Source organism: Pangasianodon hypophthalmus, chromosome 6 (assembly GCF_027358585.1).
Source record: "Pangasianodon hypophthalmus isolate fPanHyp1 chromosome 6, fPanHyp1.pri, whole genome shotgun sequence".
Taxonomy (NCBI): domain Eukaryota; kingdom Metazoa; phylum Chordata; class Actinopteri; order Siluriformes; family Pangasiidae; genus Pangasianodon; species Pangasianodon hypophthalmus.
In genome coordinates, this window is record NC_069715.1 from 15,303,806 (window position 1) to 15,320,526 (window position 16,721).

At 41.0% G+C, this 16,721-nt stretch overlaps 1 protein-coding gene across 2 annotated transcripts in view; it reads left to right on the forward strand.

Annotated features, from left to right (window-relative positions):
* Window positions 1-16,721, forward strand: part of ripor1 (RHO family interacting cell polarization regulator 1) — a 76,363-nt gene that overhangs the window by 7,894 nt on the left and 51,748 nt on the right. Inside the window, exon 1 of one of the 2 annotated variants that reach the window (XM_026927221.3) lies at window positions 7,554-7,983. The exons of the other annotated variant lie outside the window; for it this stretch is intronic. The gene's annotated coding sequence lies outside the window, so the exon portion shown is untranslated. Of the gene's footprint in view, window positions 1-7,553; window positions 7,984-16,721 lie in introns of those variants that run through there. 2 annotated transcript variants of the gene reach the window in all.

A 16,721-nucleotide genomic window follows, 5' to 3' on the forward strand; every position in this document is an offset into this window, starting at 1 on the left:
GTAGCCTATGAAGTGCATTATATTCAAACAGCCAAACAGGGAACTGTTGTAGATTCAGCCAAAATGCATAGCAGTGGTGGCATCTTTTATATGTATATTCCATTTATTCTTGAAGTCATATGTGACATCCACAGAATTCAGTCTTTGTGAATGAGTTTTGGATTTAATCTTCAATTTGGTTGAGGTGGAGGATGAGTTTGTGTCTGCACTAGATGTCATTGGTGTCTGCTAAACTTTACATTAAGTTGCACAGAATTGTGACAGGAACAAGAGGGAGCAAAATAACCCTCTCAGATCTGATCTTCTCCAAAACACAAAACCCAGGGTGCTCTATATGATTATAAAAATGAGACTTAAACGAAAAACCTGTGCAGTCACTTCTTTCCTTACATAGCCTGAGGAGCGACTCTGAGAACTGATAAACACCAAGCTTAATAAGGCTCTGTAGTTCAGGGGGGAGCAGGAAACTTGGTGCGTCGCCACCAGGAAACCAGTGCATGGAAATAAACCAAGCAATAGTCTCTTTGTACTGCCTTCCTTGTTTACTGTTGTATGGTGGGGCTGGGCTATGTTGTAGAGGACTATTCTCAGGCAGAGGAGGGTCATGTGCTGAGAAGAATGGTTTCCCAAATGGTTTTCTGAGCTCTCAGAGAAATGCATGCTTTTTGTCTGCTCATACAAGAATGAAGACAAGTAAACTCTGCCCTGAATGAGACGGCAAGGAAACGTCTTTAGTTTGAGGTTTTCCTTTTCCGAAGCTCTTTATCTTTCTCCACATGCTCCCACACACACAGAATGGATATGACTAAAGGGGGTCAGGATGAAGCCTAAAGAAACAATGTGCATGATCTCATCACAGGCCTGTGCTAGTTCCAAGCTCGTGCATCTCCAAAGCAAGCTTTTCTCTTGCACTCTCTCACACGCTTTCTTCATTCTCTTCACTCCTGCACTCCTGCTACCCCGTCTAGTTCATCCCCCCTGAGCTTGCTGACAATCAACAGTCCTTCACCTCTTTCAATAGGAGGGTTAAAGTGAGCCCGACTGAGTGGTCCTTTTGTCGGGCTTTAATTACAGGCCCTGGATTGGGTTCGTTCCATGCTTTCAGTCTGGTTCTTGCTACACTGGGTGCTCTGGCCACAGGCCCAGGCATGAATGCCTACTTCTACAGAACATATTTGCACTTTCTTGCACTAATTGTACAATTTCACTCTGAATCCGATGTAGCAAAGGACAGTGGTCCAGCTACATTTCAAATATATCCAAAAATCATATACACACTCACGTAACTTACATTCATATACAGCTACACATCCTGTCATGCTCATGCATTCTCAGTGCTGCCACACACACACTTGCTGCCTTTGGCTCAGACAAGATGCCATCGCGTGCACTTCCTGCCCTACTGCTGTGAGCTCACCCAAGGGATGGTGGCTAATATGCGTCCCCACCCTCTTTTAATTGTTGGAGGGGATCAGAGGAATTCAGGCAGGGGGAGAGATTAGTCTGGCTGAGAGGTCAAGGACCCGCTCCCCTAGGGTTTAAGAGGCAAGTTTAAACAGGGGTCAGGTTATAAATGAGAGGGAAATTAGACAGTGTCCTCTAGGGACCTGGTATGGAGCTCTCCAGGGATGAAGTAAGAATCCGTCTCCCTCTACACTGTGTTGATTTTACAGTACATGCTGTAGATCAGTTGCAGTTTAATAACTACTAAGGACTTAACATTAACACAGTAACTACTGCAGTACATTTACAATGGGCCATGTCCAGAGTTGAGTTAAGAGCTTGTGAGTAACTTGTGACTATTTAATACAGTAACTGCACGTATAATATTCAGATCTCATAACTACTGACTTGCATATGGATATTTACACACTATTTGGCAGAATTTTCCCAAAACAGAGACATGCCTCAGTTATGCATGGTTCTGACCTTGAAATTAAGTCTTTTTATTGTGCATGATATCGACTCAAACCACAATATTTCTTCCTGACATCCACACTTTGGATATTATTAATGTATTAATGAATGCCATTTTAGAGCTATATTAAATATATAAATTATGACAATATGAAATAATTACACTACAAAATCCTGGAAAGGTCACAAAAAGATTTTTTTTCTTTTTGGAAGAGCTTTTTTTTAAGATGTTAATTATTCTGATAAATTTATGAACTAAAATTTTTTAAACTGAACTATAGCTGTAGAAGATAACTGCATAGTTCTTTAAAGGATAGCACATATTAGGCTTGTATAATATAGATTTTTCCCTGCTCATGATTTTCCTTTTTTTAAAAAAAAAAAAAAAAAATCATGAAAACAGTTTAAGTGTCCAGAACCAATAGCCAAAATACAAACAAACAAACAAACAAAGAAAAAAAAGCCCAGGAAAATGTGTTTTTCTACCTTTTCAGGTTTAACGAGAGTATAGGTGTAATAATATGATCAGCTGTGCAGTCAGAAGCTGCAGTGGCAAACTCACCTCAGTGGTGGATTTTTAAGTGATTCTGCAGTAATGCACAGTAAACAATAAAAAAAATTATTTTACAAAGTTGTCTAATGTCCACATGGCTAACATTTTCTGTGTTCTGCTGCTCAAAGTACTGAACTGCAACGATCGGCAGAGAAAATTACAGTGAGCACACAATTTAGTACTTTGTGACACAAAATGAAAGCAAAAGAAACCTTCCTGTGGCGTTAGTTAATGCAGGGAAATTTTATATATTATCTTATTTATCTAAACTGTGTTTTTATTTTCTTCCCCCATATTTTTTTGGATTGAAAGTCAAGTGCTTGACTTGTCATGCAGGGAGTGGCCTAGATGCTACTGAAAATTTCCTGTAATGAGTGTGCGACAAAAAAAAAAAAAACTTTAAGGCATGACGTATGCAACTAATTTCAATATTCTGAATGGGCCACTCAGAAATGACCCATGCAAGAAAATTAATTTTGCATAACATGACTCTGGTGCGCTACTTGATAAAATAAAATTAAAAAAAAAAAAACATTCTTTCTCTCTCTCTAAAAAAATAAACACTGTATTGATATATCTCAGGATCTTAGTATCAATCTTAGAATCTTAGTGTCTGCCCATCCGTAATTTAGGAACCTTTCTGAGTCTCTGTTCTACATGCTCAGTGAGTAATTGTACCAAAATACCCAGTTTCCTCTAGGCAGGAAATGAGCATTATGGAATTGCCTGACCCAAATACACAAAAATCCCATTGCCCCAAGGTAAAACAGCTCCCATCTTAGATCCCATCCTCCCTTCTGTAAAAACAAGGAGTGGTTGTGGTATGACACATCTTTGTGTGCTTGCCCTAAATATACAGTATGGTCAAACTGTTTCAATTCAGGGGCAGAGAGAACCACCTGGATAACTTCTTGTGTGCGTGTGCACACAGGACACAGTATATTCCATAAATACCATTGTCAATACAGCCATCTTTCCTTTTCTTCTTATCTTGTACACATGTTGGACCATATCTGCACCGTGTTGGGCCATGCTGTTTGTGTGTTAGCTACTATTGCGCTTGTGTTGTTGCTCAGTGACGGCACTCATAATTCCACCGTGGCTGGTTTCTCTCTGCACCATCTCCTCAGAGCATTCATATTCCCTGCTGTCTAGCTTACCAGTAGGCCTGTGCTTATGTGTGTGGTTAAATAAATCTCTCTCACCATAAGCTCATGTTCTGCCTGAGCATGCTGATTTAGCTGGGCTCCCCCATTCTCTCCTGGTCTCTCTGTCAGTTCGGGTTCTGCCTTTGTCCTGGACTCTGTAATGACCGTGTGGTTTAACCCGGGGTTCCTGCCCAAGCACCTATTACCATATTTTGTAAATCAGTTGTTTGACTTTGCAGTCTTCCATGAAAGTGTACTTGCAAAGCATTCATTTGTGCCCAATTCACATCCTGCATTGTTACTTAGACTGAATGGCACACATCCGATCCTCACACCAGCTGTTTGTCTGTCACAGAGAAAATATGTCACAAAAGACACAAGGGACATGAGTCTAAACTGCCCCACTAGGTGGTGTACATTATCACCATGGTTTATAAGCACACAGTATGCCTGTCTCCTACTGTGACCTGTGAGTGTCCTTACAAAGTCCACTGCTGTTAGCTCTGAATCACCGTGAGCTTTCTCCACATTCCTTAAGGTTCATGTTGCCCTTGTGTCATGAGTGTGGTGGTCATTTCTGAACACCTTTCTAGTGAATACTAAGGTGGTCAGTTCCTGGGGGTGGAATAGAATACTAAATGCATATGTAACTGGTTCTGTTCCCCCCTGGATTACCACTGGGGTTCCTTGGCGAGAGCTTGGTGAGAAGGTTCCATGGAAAGATGACGTTGTTGAAGGTCTTGGCATGCATGCATGATTCTCACCAGCTCTGGCATTTAGAAGCCACAGTTACATACAACCACAGTTACATACATATCTGTTACCATCTTTTATATGTTTTATACATATATATATATATATATATATATATATATATATATATATATATATATATATATATACGTACATACACATTTATACATTTTTGTAATAATATTATTAGTATTTGTGTTTGTATATTTTATTGTATTAACTCGCTGTGTTGTATTTTACTGCCTTGTGAAGCACCTTGTGAGTGAATCTAGAGAAGTGCTATGGAAATAAAAATGTGCTTGCTTGCTTCATGCATTTGTGTGGTTTTGTGTGATTTGACTTGTTGTAACAGATGGAGCTAACAGGTGGTATAGAATGGGTGTGTGGGTAAGTGAGCATGTCTGTTTGTGTGTATCCCTGTATTATGGTGGGCAAGTGGGCAGCCCATCTGAGGCTGGCACACAATTCGAAACAAATGTACAGCAAATGAGAAGCCTCTCTCTCTCTCTCTCTCTCTCTCTCCTTCTGCCTCAAACACTTCTCCCACTTTCTTTGCCTTCTTTAAAATGGAGTTATATAATCTCTTTAGTCAACATTTGCTATGTCATACAAAAACCCTGGATCTTTTAATTTAACGTGCAAAACCTATTCACCCACACTTTCTCACTCTCATATGCCAGCCTTGGGGAAGATATGTGCCAGCAATAGCAGGTGAGAGAGAGAGAGAGAGAGAACGAGAGAGAGAGAGAGAGAGAGAGAGAGAGTTCCTTTGAATCTCTGAATGCTTCTAAATGCACTTTTTCTATTTATCTACAACATCCAACCTTCAGTCAAATGTTGCCCTTGCTCTTAAAGTATAATAATTTATCCTGTGAAATAGAGGAAAGGGCAATGTCTGAACATTTTGAAGAAATAGACTGCCGAAAAAACCTTGAATTTGGCAGAGCAAGAAAGTTAGCTCAAAAAACGACAAAGTTTAGTTAAAAGTTAAAAGTTTTAGCCGTCTCTTAACTCCGGGACACGCCCAGAGGGAGTGTGGTGGTGTGGTATGGCAGGTCAGACATGGCAGGGTCCAGAGCACACTGAGCAAGAAAATTACCAGAGCCCTTTCACTTTCAGCCACACAGCGGCAGAGCACGTTCTAATGCCTAATAACAGGAGCTGAGTCATGCCCATCGAAAGGGTAACACCACCAGCACAGGCCTCACTCAAACACAGGGAAAGAGGGAGCAGCAAAAGGGAAAAATGTGGGGAAGGAAGGCAGCAAAGCAACCCCTCACATATGTTTCACTCACACTCACTTTCTGTGAGATTTTTTTGATCCAATTGCACTGTCATCCATTGCCCTATGTAGGCATAGGTAGATGTTTTAGCTCCTGTCCCTAGTTGTGAATGTGTGTGTGTGTGTGTGTGTGTGTAGGGAACTGAAAATCCTGATACCTATCCTGCCCATTTCTGAGGCCCAGGTCTCTTCTCTATGTGTGTAAGGTGTCTAGATATTTTTGTGCTTATATGTCAGAATTGAAGTCTCTGCTCTCAGAGGAGCATGCTGGGATGATCTTTCCAAAGCCACCCCACTGTGTATGGGTGACAGAGAGTGGCAGGAGAATTCAGACACAGAGAATAAAGAAGGTGACTGTGAATAGGCTGAGGATGAAGACGGGGATGAGAGAGTGTGTGGTGGTGGCAGGGTTCTATTGATCCCAATGCTCAGAGGGTCACACTATCTCACAAAGGCAGCCAGTGTGGATTGACCGACCCTTTAAACAAATGACATCATGCAGCTGTGCTGACAGCTGACCTGGGCTTCTGAGATGAGGTATTTCTGGGCAGACATGAAGTGAAGGGGGGATTCATTGTTCAGGGCTTTGCTTGTGTGTGTTTGGAGCGGGGGTGTACTGAATGAAACAGATGAGTTCTCTGAATCAGCTATCTCTGTGTGGTTATTTCTGTTAATGCTGGTACATAAGTATGAGGAAGTGAGCTTTAATAATACTTGTTCTGCACCACGCAGACTACTGAGAATTGAATGTGCCACTCATGTAGGGTACCTGATACCTGATTGGTGACCATTATAGATCAAGACTTTTAATGAAGTTGTACTGAATGTTATTGGAAATGAATTATCTCATTTTTGTCTTGTGAGCTTCATATTTGACTGCCTGCTCCTACTGGCATGAGAATAAAAACCATCCGGTCCACAGACATTGTTCCAATCCTGATGCACACCATGAGAGTGCTACTCTCAACATCAGAATACAGACACGTAGCTTTTCTTTTCGATATTTTCTCACTGATTTAATCTGTATGTAAGGCACAAAAAAAAAAAAATAGTGATTTCTGTATTGACATACTGGCTCCTCAAACAGTTAATATAGTTTGTTTACTCTGGCGCGCTCTCTCCCCTGACTGGCTGCCTGTCACAGTGGAGTCGGCCTTCTTTCATGCCTAAAGTTGGTCTATGACGTACTAATACAAATTTTCCACCAATTCTTACCTGGTACCCTGACACTTTATTACAGAATTAGCAGTGTGACTCACAGAATTTTAAGAACATGAGATTATAGACCGTGTTTGTCCCCTTACACAATAATCATGTTATTTTATTTTTACCAAAAACATCCTATGCACTGTAGTCTTAAGTTTGTCATCAAAGCTGCTTCTCCATTTCTCTTTCTATTCACCACAGATTATAGCCTACATCATGCATAACCCTACCGCAAAAATTAACTATGTATAAAGTACAAATTGCTAGAGGCAACACAACATGTACGGTCAGTGAAAATAAGTAATGGATTGTTGCTCTGCTTGCCGTTGCCATGGTAATGGTCAGCTTTTGCCCTGTAAGGTCACTCATGGTTATGGTTTATACGGAACCCAGTCAGCCTTGTGATCCATAACCGTCTCCCTCTGGTCTAATTACCATGTCTAGAATCCAATTCAGTAGTTCCACTCAACATCTTTTTTCAACACATTGAAGCGAACCTGCACCAGAGCTGCACCAGATCTTAGATTTTTCCTAGAGAGAGATCACTTGGTCCTTAGAGAACAGACTGAAGAGATCAGCTTGATGTATAGGATGCCAACTGGTTTGAGCAGCTCTAGAAGGTTTAACTTGAGATGGAGGCTCGCAGTGTCCCTCCCATCCACCCTTCCCCCCTCCTCTGGGTTTAGATCACAGCGCGCTTCTCTCAGTAGTGCATGTGTGCCAGTGTTCTGCCCCACACAGCCCAGCCATGCACATGCGCTCGTGCGCAGCTCTCGCTTGTCTCGCGGCTTTGCTGTAAACCGGATATTGATGTGCTTGCGGCGGGTTTTCCTATCGCTGCTCGGTTTTTCTCCGTGTGCTTTTGGGAGGATTTCGAGAATGTGGCCGTGTGGTGTTACTGATGAACGCTTTTCCGCTCTCCTCGCTTTGTCCACACCCCTCACACACAGATAAAGACGCTCTGCACACCAAGTCGCAAGACTGAAGACTCCTGCATGCTCTGCTGGACTGGATATAACGCTTGACTCTGGGAATTGTTTATTATTAATATTATTATTATTATTCTTTTCATCTGATCTGGATTAAACCTTCACGTCGATGCTCCCGACTCAGACGGCAGACATGTACGTGGCTTTGAATGCATTTTTCTATAAAGATCAGCTTATATTGAATGAAATACACCATACCCTGTCATGATGGAACTTGATTCACTCCAAGTGCAGAAAAACATCTTTGTAAAATACTCCTAGATTGCAGGTTTGCAGAACTCAATGGCAGGCTGAGCAACGGGACAGGATTAACCTTTATCCTAGATTAGAAAGCCAGCAGGTGTTTGGCTGAATATTTCTACACTTCACTCTATAGATATTGAATTGGTTATAGAGCTGAAATCTGTGCTGAGATCTTGTGTGTGCTGGAGATGAGATGAGATGAGGTGAGATGAGGTGAGATGAGGAGAGGAGTGGAGAGAAGAGAAGCGAAGAGCAAACCTCCAGCTTCGTCTCCATGACAAAGAACATGTTGTTTCATATTTGTAATGGATGTGACAGAAATGTCGAGAGTCCATGGGTATTAATAACATGGAGCTGGAAGTCAGGAAGGGGGAGAGGAGAGGAAAAGGGCGCGTGCAGCAGTGCTCAGCTCGGAAATAGTGAGCGGTGCCAGAAGCGAGACGTGGCCACATTTCACTGAGAACTGTTTCAGCTTGCGTCTCGTTTAATGTCCAGCTGTTTCTCTTTTCCCTCGAGCGTCTTTGCTGAAAAGTTCTTGCTTGCTAATTTTCCATAGCACTAATCCATTCCAGCCTAATCCTCTACTCTGAAGGGTTTAGTCTCCATCCATAGGAACATGGATGAGAAGATGAGATGGTGAGACGATGAGAAGAGCAAGACTTTTTTGGGATGAAAGCAGTCGGAAGGGCGCCGTACATTCCGTTCCATGTGGTAGCAGTCTTTTCCTACACACACTCCGAGAAGTGCAGAACTTACTAACTGCCGTGTTTCAGTCTCAAACAGACAGAATTGCTGTTCCTTTGTGCAGCTTCATGAGAAGAAGAGAGGAAGAAAAGCTGGCCTTGTCACTATAGCTAGCTGACAGTTGCCAGGGTCCACATACAGCCTACATTCCCTTAGCCCATCTGTGTCCTCAGACAATAGGAAATGTGGGAATAGTTTCTTGGGAGAAATCGTACAAGAATTATATAGTCGAGATGAGTTGAAATCGGCGGTCTTAGAACGATGTGTGACTTCTGCTACGACACTTATCTAATACGTAAGCAGATTGTCGTCTGTTTTCGTTAATCGCAAGTCTATCGTTAGAGGATCTTCATCACAGAACCTCACGTTGAGAAGGCATTTTATTATAGAATACACCCAAGATTTTCTTGAGATCATCTCACACAGTGTGACAAGGAATAATCTTTGAAGACCAGTGTAACTGCTAAGTCTAAAACCGGCTTCTGACATAGTCTGACTGTTATACAGCCATTAGAAGATTAATCTGAATGACACGCAAGTGTGGGTGAAGACATACACACACAAAGAGGCGTTTAATGTTTTGGAGTAATGGCTGATCACATGCTTCTTTCGCATGATGTCTGTTTGAGGGGGGTTGGACATTCATGAGTTTATTTACAGTGGTCACCTGATAAGGCTCATTGATTTTGGACTGTCTACAATGGGTGGATAAGTGTTCTCATTGACTTGGTTTTGGTCATTTCATTAAGTGGTAGCACTACAGAGTCATAGTTAGAGATTTGGTTAATAATGAAAGAACTTTCCTGTCAGTATTTGACTGTAGCATTTCTTTTATACATTAAAAATATTTTGAAACTTGAGCGCTACGTAACATGATTAGCAACCGTAATGTATGTTATATACAGTGCCCTCCAAAAGAATTGGAACGGCAAGGCCAAATCTTTTGTTTTTGTTGTACACTTGTAGACATTTGGGTCTGAGATCAAAAATTGAATATGAGACGATAGCTCAGAATTTCAGCTTTCATTTATATATATATATATATATATATATATATATATATATATATATATATATATATAAAATGTTAAACAACTTAGAACATAGCACCTTTTGTTTGAACTAATCCATTTTTCAAGTGATCAGAAATATTGGGACATGTGACTGACAGGTGTTTCTTGTTGCCCAGGTGCGCCCTGTTATATTGATTGTTTAAACAATTAATAGCTCTGAATGTTTAGGTCTGGTCTGAGCCCTAGGTTTTGCCTGTGAAAACCGTATATATGGTGTAAAATAGGATAAACCAACATTAAGACCTGAGAGCTGTCTATGGGAGAAAAGCAAGCCATTTTGAAGCTAAGAAAAGAGGGAAAATTGATCAGAGCCATTGTACAAGCCTTGCCAATATTACAATTTGGAATGTCCTGAAAAAGAAAGAAACCACTGGTGTACCAACAACCAGACATCAAAGAGGTTGGCCAATAAAAATAACAACAGTTAATGAAAGAAGCATTGTGAGTGCTGTGAAGAAAAACCCAAAAACAACAATCAGTGCCATCACCAACAAACTCCACAGGGCAGGGGTGAAGGTTTCACAATCCACGGTTCAAATGCAACAGTTTGGTGATGTCAGTGGGTCCCAGACTTGATGCAGTTATTGTAAGCAAGGGATATGCAACCAAATATTAAGCGTTATTTACTTTAAGACTATCTGTTCCATTACTTTTGCTCGGCTAAAGAAATGGGTGGTCTGTTACAAAAGACGCCATGTTCTAAGTTGATTAAAACACATCTAGATGTAAATGTCAGGAAATGAAAGCTGAAATTCTGATCTTTTGATGTGAAACTCAAATGTCTTCAGTGTATAGCAAAAACAATAGAATTGACCATGCCATGCCGTTCCAATACTTTTGGAGGGAACTGTAAATGACTTGTATATTTAAGGTTCCTGTGTATCACTGAAACTTCTCCTTATGTCCCAGAATGTAGCACAGGGGGATTTGGGACACACTTTCATGAAATGTTGGCTTGGGCTTGTTCTCAGTGATTGGTTATTGTTTATGTCAAAGCAACTGCTGTAAACACGCTCACTGAAGGCTATAATGTAAGAAGAGCAACAGAAAAGTACAACAGACTGTCCGCATTGTTTGATTGACATTCCCCACATAACAAGCCGAGTAAACAAAGCATCTTGCTAATACATTCCAGAAAAGGACAATATTTTAGAGATAAGAACAAATTCAAGAGCTTTATAAGGCCTTGAGGAAGCAATGAGTAGAAGAGAACTCGTATTACACTAAGTGAAGTGTTGTGCCAGCCATATTGTTATGTAACTCTTGGCAACCCTGTACAATGTGTCTGCATCTTTGGCTTTTTATACAGCTAATGATCTACTTTGTGCACTGAGAGTCTTGCACAAAAACAATTCAACACACACCCACACCCACACCCACACAAACACAGTGTGTAACAGGTGCATACCTTCTCTCTCCTATAATCTTCTTTCATGTATCTATTGTCTCACGTTTGGTTGAACAGTTCATTCTGTTGTTGCTCTTCCTATCCTCGACTTTTTTCCTTATAAATGGAGTCTCTCATCCAACCCAAAACGAAAGGCAACTCTGACCTGTCACATTTGGTCTTAATCTTCAATTCTGCACACTTATTCCAAGCCTCACTGATGATGCTTTACATCGTAGAAGGGTTGTGGTATCATTTTATTGTTTTGAGCTCTGAAAGTTTGTCTTAATAAGAATGGCCTTGTTTACAGGACCTCTCAGGTTTCAGTAATGACTGATGACTGATGACTGATGGACTGCACATTACACAACGTTTGCTCCCATGGAGGCATGGAGGCCATCTGATTGTTGGCGCCTGTATGACAGCCTGTATAGGTTTGAGAATGTCTGGAGGTGTGTGGGAGTAGAGGAGTACCGCTGGGTCTGTCTCCAGCACCTGCCTGTTGTTCTAGGAGCAGCCATAATGAGAATAGCCAGAGCATACATACGTACATACATGCAAAAATATAACACACACACACACACACACACACACACACAGCCCAACTCATCCCATTTGTAACCACTTCTAATTGCCTTGGGGTTTTAATGGTGTTTGTGACTTCCTGATGTGTCTTGTTCTGTCACAAGCGGTAATTAAACATACTGTTTGCCTTACGGTCTTATCTTTCTCTTTCCATGTCTGTCACGTACAGTTTCATATCCTGTAATTTATGCAATGTGTGCATACTAGAACTGTTTGAATTTGGTTACCCAGTATATTAACAGTAAATTGTGTTCAGTCATGACACATTTTGTCATATTTAACACAAGTTTCAGTTCACAAAAGTTCTACATAAATAACCTTGTCCTTTCCCCTTACTGTAGATATTTAGCCAGTTCTGGAGGCAGAACAGCTGACTAGTTAGACATTTGAAGCAACTCCAGCCCCACTGAATAACTTCCAGATTCTAGATAAACAGGAAGTTGCTAGAATTACAGGGCTCTGTGAAGAGACAGTTATGGCCATGAAGGATGACAAACATATGAAAACCTAGGATTAACTCTGTTCACAGGAACTTTGAGGGACACACTACGTAGTTCTTATAATGTCCTAAAAATGTTTGTGAAACATTTAAAGAGTATGTGAAACACTGTTTAAGAGTATGATGTCATTGTCCATGGGAACACCTATCTGACAAGACAGATAATCCAGAATATATACCACCTAATTTGTTGCAAACAGACATACGAAAAAGACTGATCCTCTGGCGTTTTATTCAGGCTGAGAAGTGTTTTGGACCTGCATCCCACTGAAGCGAGCTTCTTTTCCTTTTCAGGAAAGTCTCGCTCTGCTGTGAGATGTTTGAGAAAGCCAAAACTGCAGCACATGTCTTTGCCTCTCCCTGACTTGAGAAGATTTTTTTTTTATTTTGATAGTGGCCCTGCTTCTTTTTCAAAAAGAAGTTTCTTATTTGAGTTTTATTTAGTAAGTTGTCTCACTACTTGCTTCCACTTTCCAACTTTCCCTCATTTCGCCATTACTTCCTTTGAGAATTTTTGATGTATGTGAACTTCCAGTGTCCCGTAACATCACAGAGAAGCCTGTCTTTACCTCATTAAAGAGATAAACAGACATGCTTATTCTTTTTCTCCCTGAACCTGACCTGTGACCCAATATGGCAGATTACAAAACAAAATGAGAGTATTGCAGTTGCTCTGTGATTAAACAGCGGGAGTGTATCATTAAATCCACATCTAAAAATGGATTTTGGCTCTGTGTATTTCTGAAACGCAACATCTAGTTGTACTTGGCCCGTGTGTGTGTGTGTGTGTGTGTGTGCTCTGCTGTGTTTAATTCCTGGGTACACGCTGATTCAGAGTTGTGTGAACTGTTGTGTGTGTCGGTGTGGAGTATATTTCTGTAGCATGTCATTACTCTCCGAGTGGCTGGTGTGTGTTATTATGGAGTCAGTGCCGGAGAGAAGTAGACAGGCTTAGCATGCAGCTGCGCCATGTGACTCAGACTCTCCCCAGGCACACAGAGACACAGAGAGGCCACATCGTCAACTCCATCCATGGTGAAGCTGCACACAAACTACACCTAGGATACGTTTATTATACAATTTTGTGCTTACGCTGTCGTTACGTAATTCAATTTGTGGTGTTCGTTTATGTGGAGCATAAACAGAGGAGGTGAACCTCCAATATGAAAGGACATTGACACTGAAAGTAAAGCTGTCATATGCTACGAAGCTCACAGCCATCTGATAATGACTAAACAAACGTGACCATTAATGCTTGTCATTCAAATGAAGCCTGACTTTTTGTTTCCACGTTACCAAACACAGGAGCTTCCACTTCCTAGTCAAATCGCCTTCACCCGGGCCACACGGCAGTTGTTTCTGACGTGACTCATGCAATTGTTGCCTCTTTTTTTAGGTCCCCTCTCTCTCTCTCCCCGTCCACAAAAGCCTGTCATTTCCTTGTGGCTTATTAGCAGTCGAGGCAGTTGCTTTCAGATGACACACACGGATGCTTGTTTTAGCACATTCTCGCCATCTCAGTAGCCTGAATGCTTAGCTGCTCTGATTATCTCTGTCACCTTTTATAGTAACAGACAAAAGGAGCGTCTTATATTGGTGATCTCAAGGTTTTTTATTGAATGGACCCATAAACCCATATATCCTCATATCTGCTGATAGGGTATAGGATGACATTGAGTTACCTATAACACTGCAGTGGAAGCGTGAGTCTGATCAAGACAAAGTGATTATTACAAATGAGTGAGAGAGTGAGTGAGCCTGCTGTTTTAGGAACAGCCATACCGCACAATAATCTGATCAAATACACTGCTTAAACTGTGGAAAGCTACAGATAATTTTTTTTCCACAATTTAAAAAGATTCTAACCAAACAATTTTATAATTATGCCACTGCAGTGTTAAAGCTAAATTAATGTCTCTCACTCAACTGATTTCAGTAATCACTTTATGCTGGTCAGGGTCACGATGGATCCGGAGCCTGTCTCTGGAACACTGGGCGTGAGGCGGGAATACTCTCTGGACGGGACACCAATCCATCTCAGGGCACCACGCACACACACACTTTCATGCATTCATTCACAAACCGCAGGCTATTGTAGTTTAAAAAATATTTCATGCCATGTTGCATTTGAATAGTCATTGGGCGGAAGGTGATTGATTTCTGAGCAGAGCCGACTACAAAGTAAATTCCTGATATACAGTGCTGTGCAAAAGTCTTAGGCACATGCAAAAAAATGCTGTAAAGGTGCCTTAAAAATAATAAAATGTAACATTTCTACATAAAAATATACTATAAAGAGCATTAAGCAGTAATAAACTAAACAAAGTCAATATTTGGTGTGATGATCCTTTGCTTTTTAAAAATGCATCAGTAGCCTCAGGTACAATTTGTGCAGTTTTATAAGGCAAGGCAAGTTTATTTATATAGCACAATTCATACACATTGGCAATTCATAGTGCTTTACAAATGAGCAAATAAAAGAACATAGAAAGATAATAGATTAAAATAGAACAAAGAAAACTAAAAGATTGAAAAGGAAATAAATAGAGCAAATAAATAAAAGGTAAAATGCATTTTTTTTCAGTGAATACATTATCAATGCTGGTATAGAATAATACTATTGGTAGAATTATGTCACATTTCTTTAACATACTGGTACATGGTCACCGCTGCTCATAAATAATCTCAGCACGTTCTAATGTTAAACACTCACAACTATGTAGACACCTTCATCTCCGTTGCAGAAGGTGGGAGCCTCAGCCATGTATAGCAGACGTCAGTGCTGTGATTTAAACCTAAAACAGGCTTAAAGTGTAGGGCACCGTGCTTTCTCTGAGCCACTCATTTTAAAGCCACACACACTTTGATAATGGCTTTTTTTGCGTTATTGCTTTCCCGCGCTGACATCAGCACCTCGTGACGCTGCTCAATGCCCCTATCAGCAGGTTTGGTTTTGTGCTCCAGGCTTTTTTTTTTCTTGTTCTTCTTACACCAGTTCCCCTGAGGTATAGCTACCACTATCAAACAGATTCTTGTTTCCAGTCACATCACATGCCATGAATCTCCTCTGGGCACTGTCCACTGCGGTTAGTAAGCGTACTTTCAGACCAGTCTGACATATGAGATAGAGGAAGCATCTTTTTTTATCAGGAGAGAAGTGCAACACCAATGAGGTGTTTTTTTTTTTCTGTCTCTGCTACTGTTAAAGTGTTGGAGTTTGAGACAGAGTTTAAGTATGAGTTGAAGAAGCTGCTAAAGGTGTTAGATTTATATAAGCCTCTAGTGACTTGAAGAACTTTGTTGAAATTAAATTCCTTAAATTCTTCACTTTGTTCTAATTTTGATGCCGTGCCATTCTTTGCCATTGTTCCTTAATTCCATTTGTTAGCTGGCAAAAATATCAGATTGTTTAAGGATTACGATTAAGACAGTTTGTTGGATTCTCAACAAGCTGCAAAAAACACACTCGTGGCACATTTGAATTAAAATCAGTGAGCGTTTATAAAAATAAATGTAAAATAATGATTCAAAGATGGTATATATTGCATAAAGGGATTCCTTGTCTGATCTGCATCTTTCTCTAGTGCACTCTTTCAGCACCCAGGCTTCAGACTGATTCCTTTCTTGTTTACTGATAAAGCATGAGTGGAAACGAGGCGAATGGAGTCTGAAAAAAAAATGGCCACAAAATGTTTTCCTCTGTGACATGTTGCAGTGAATATGAATGAGTTCTTCCCAGCAACAGGGCACTTCATCATTCAAATCCACAACCTGCCTGAGCTCTTAGGTCATGTTTATTATTGTCTCACGCATCTGTGCTGAGTGTGAATGGTGTATCACCTACACTGCTGAGACTTTTTAACCTTTTCAAAACATGGACTGTATGCAGACACAAATAGATAGTCGGACTTGCAACGCGAAGGTGAACCTGAAGGTTGTGGGTTCGAGTCTCAGGTCCGGCAGGGATTGTAGGTGGGGGGAGTGAATGACCAGCGCTCTCTCTCACCCTCAATACCACGACTGAGGTGAGATCCTTGAGCAAGGCACCGAACCCCCAACTGCTCCACGGGCGCTGCAGCAAAAAAGGCTGCCCACTGCTCCGGGTGTGTGTTCACGGTGTGTGTGTTCACTACTGTGTGTGTGCACTTGGATGGGTTAAATGCAGAGCACAAATTCCTAGTATGGGTCACCGTACTTGGCCACAAGTCACTTCACTTCATTACAGGGTGTCCCAAAAGTCTCCATACAGAGGGGACTGTGTACACCAGCACCACGTTGGTTGTGCCTTTGTCAGTGGATGTTCGTGGACGTCCACTTCTCAGTTGATCCGCAACACTTCCAG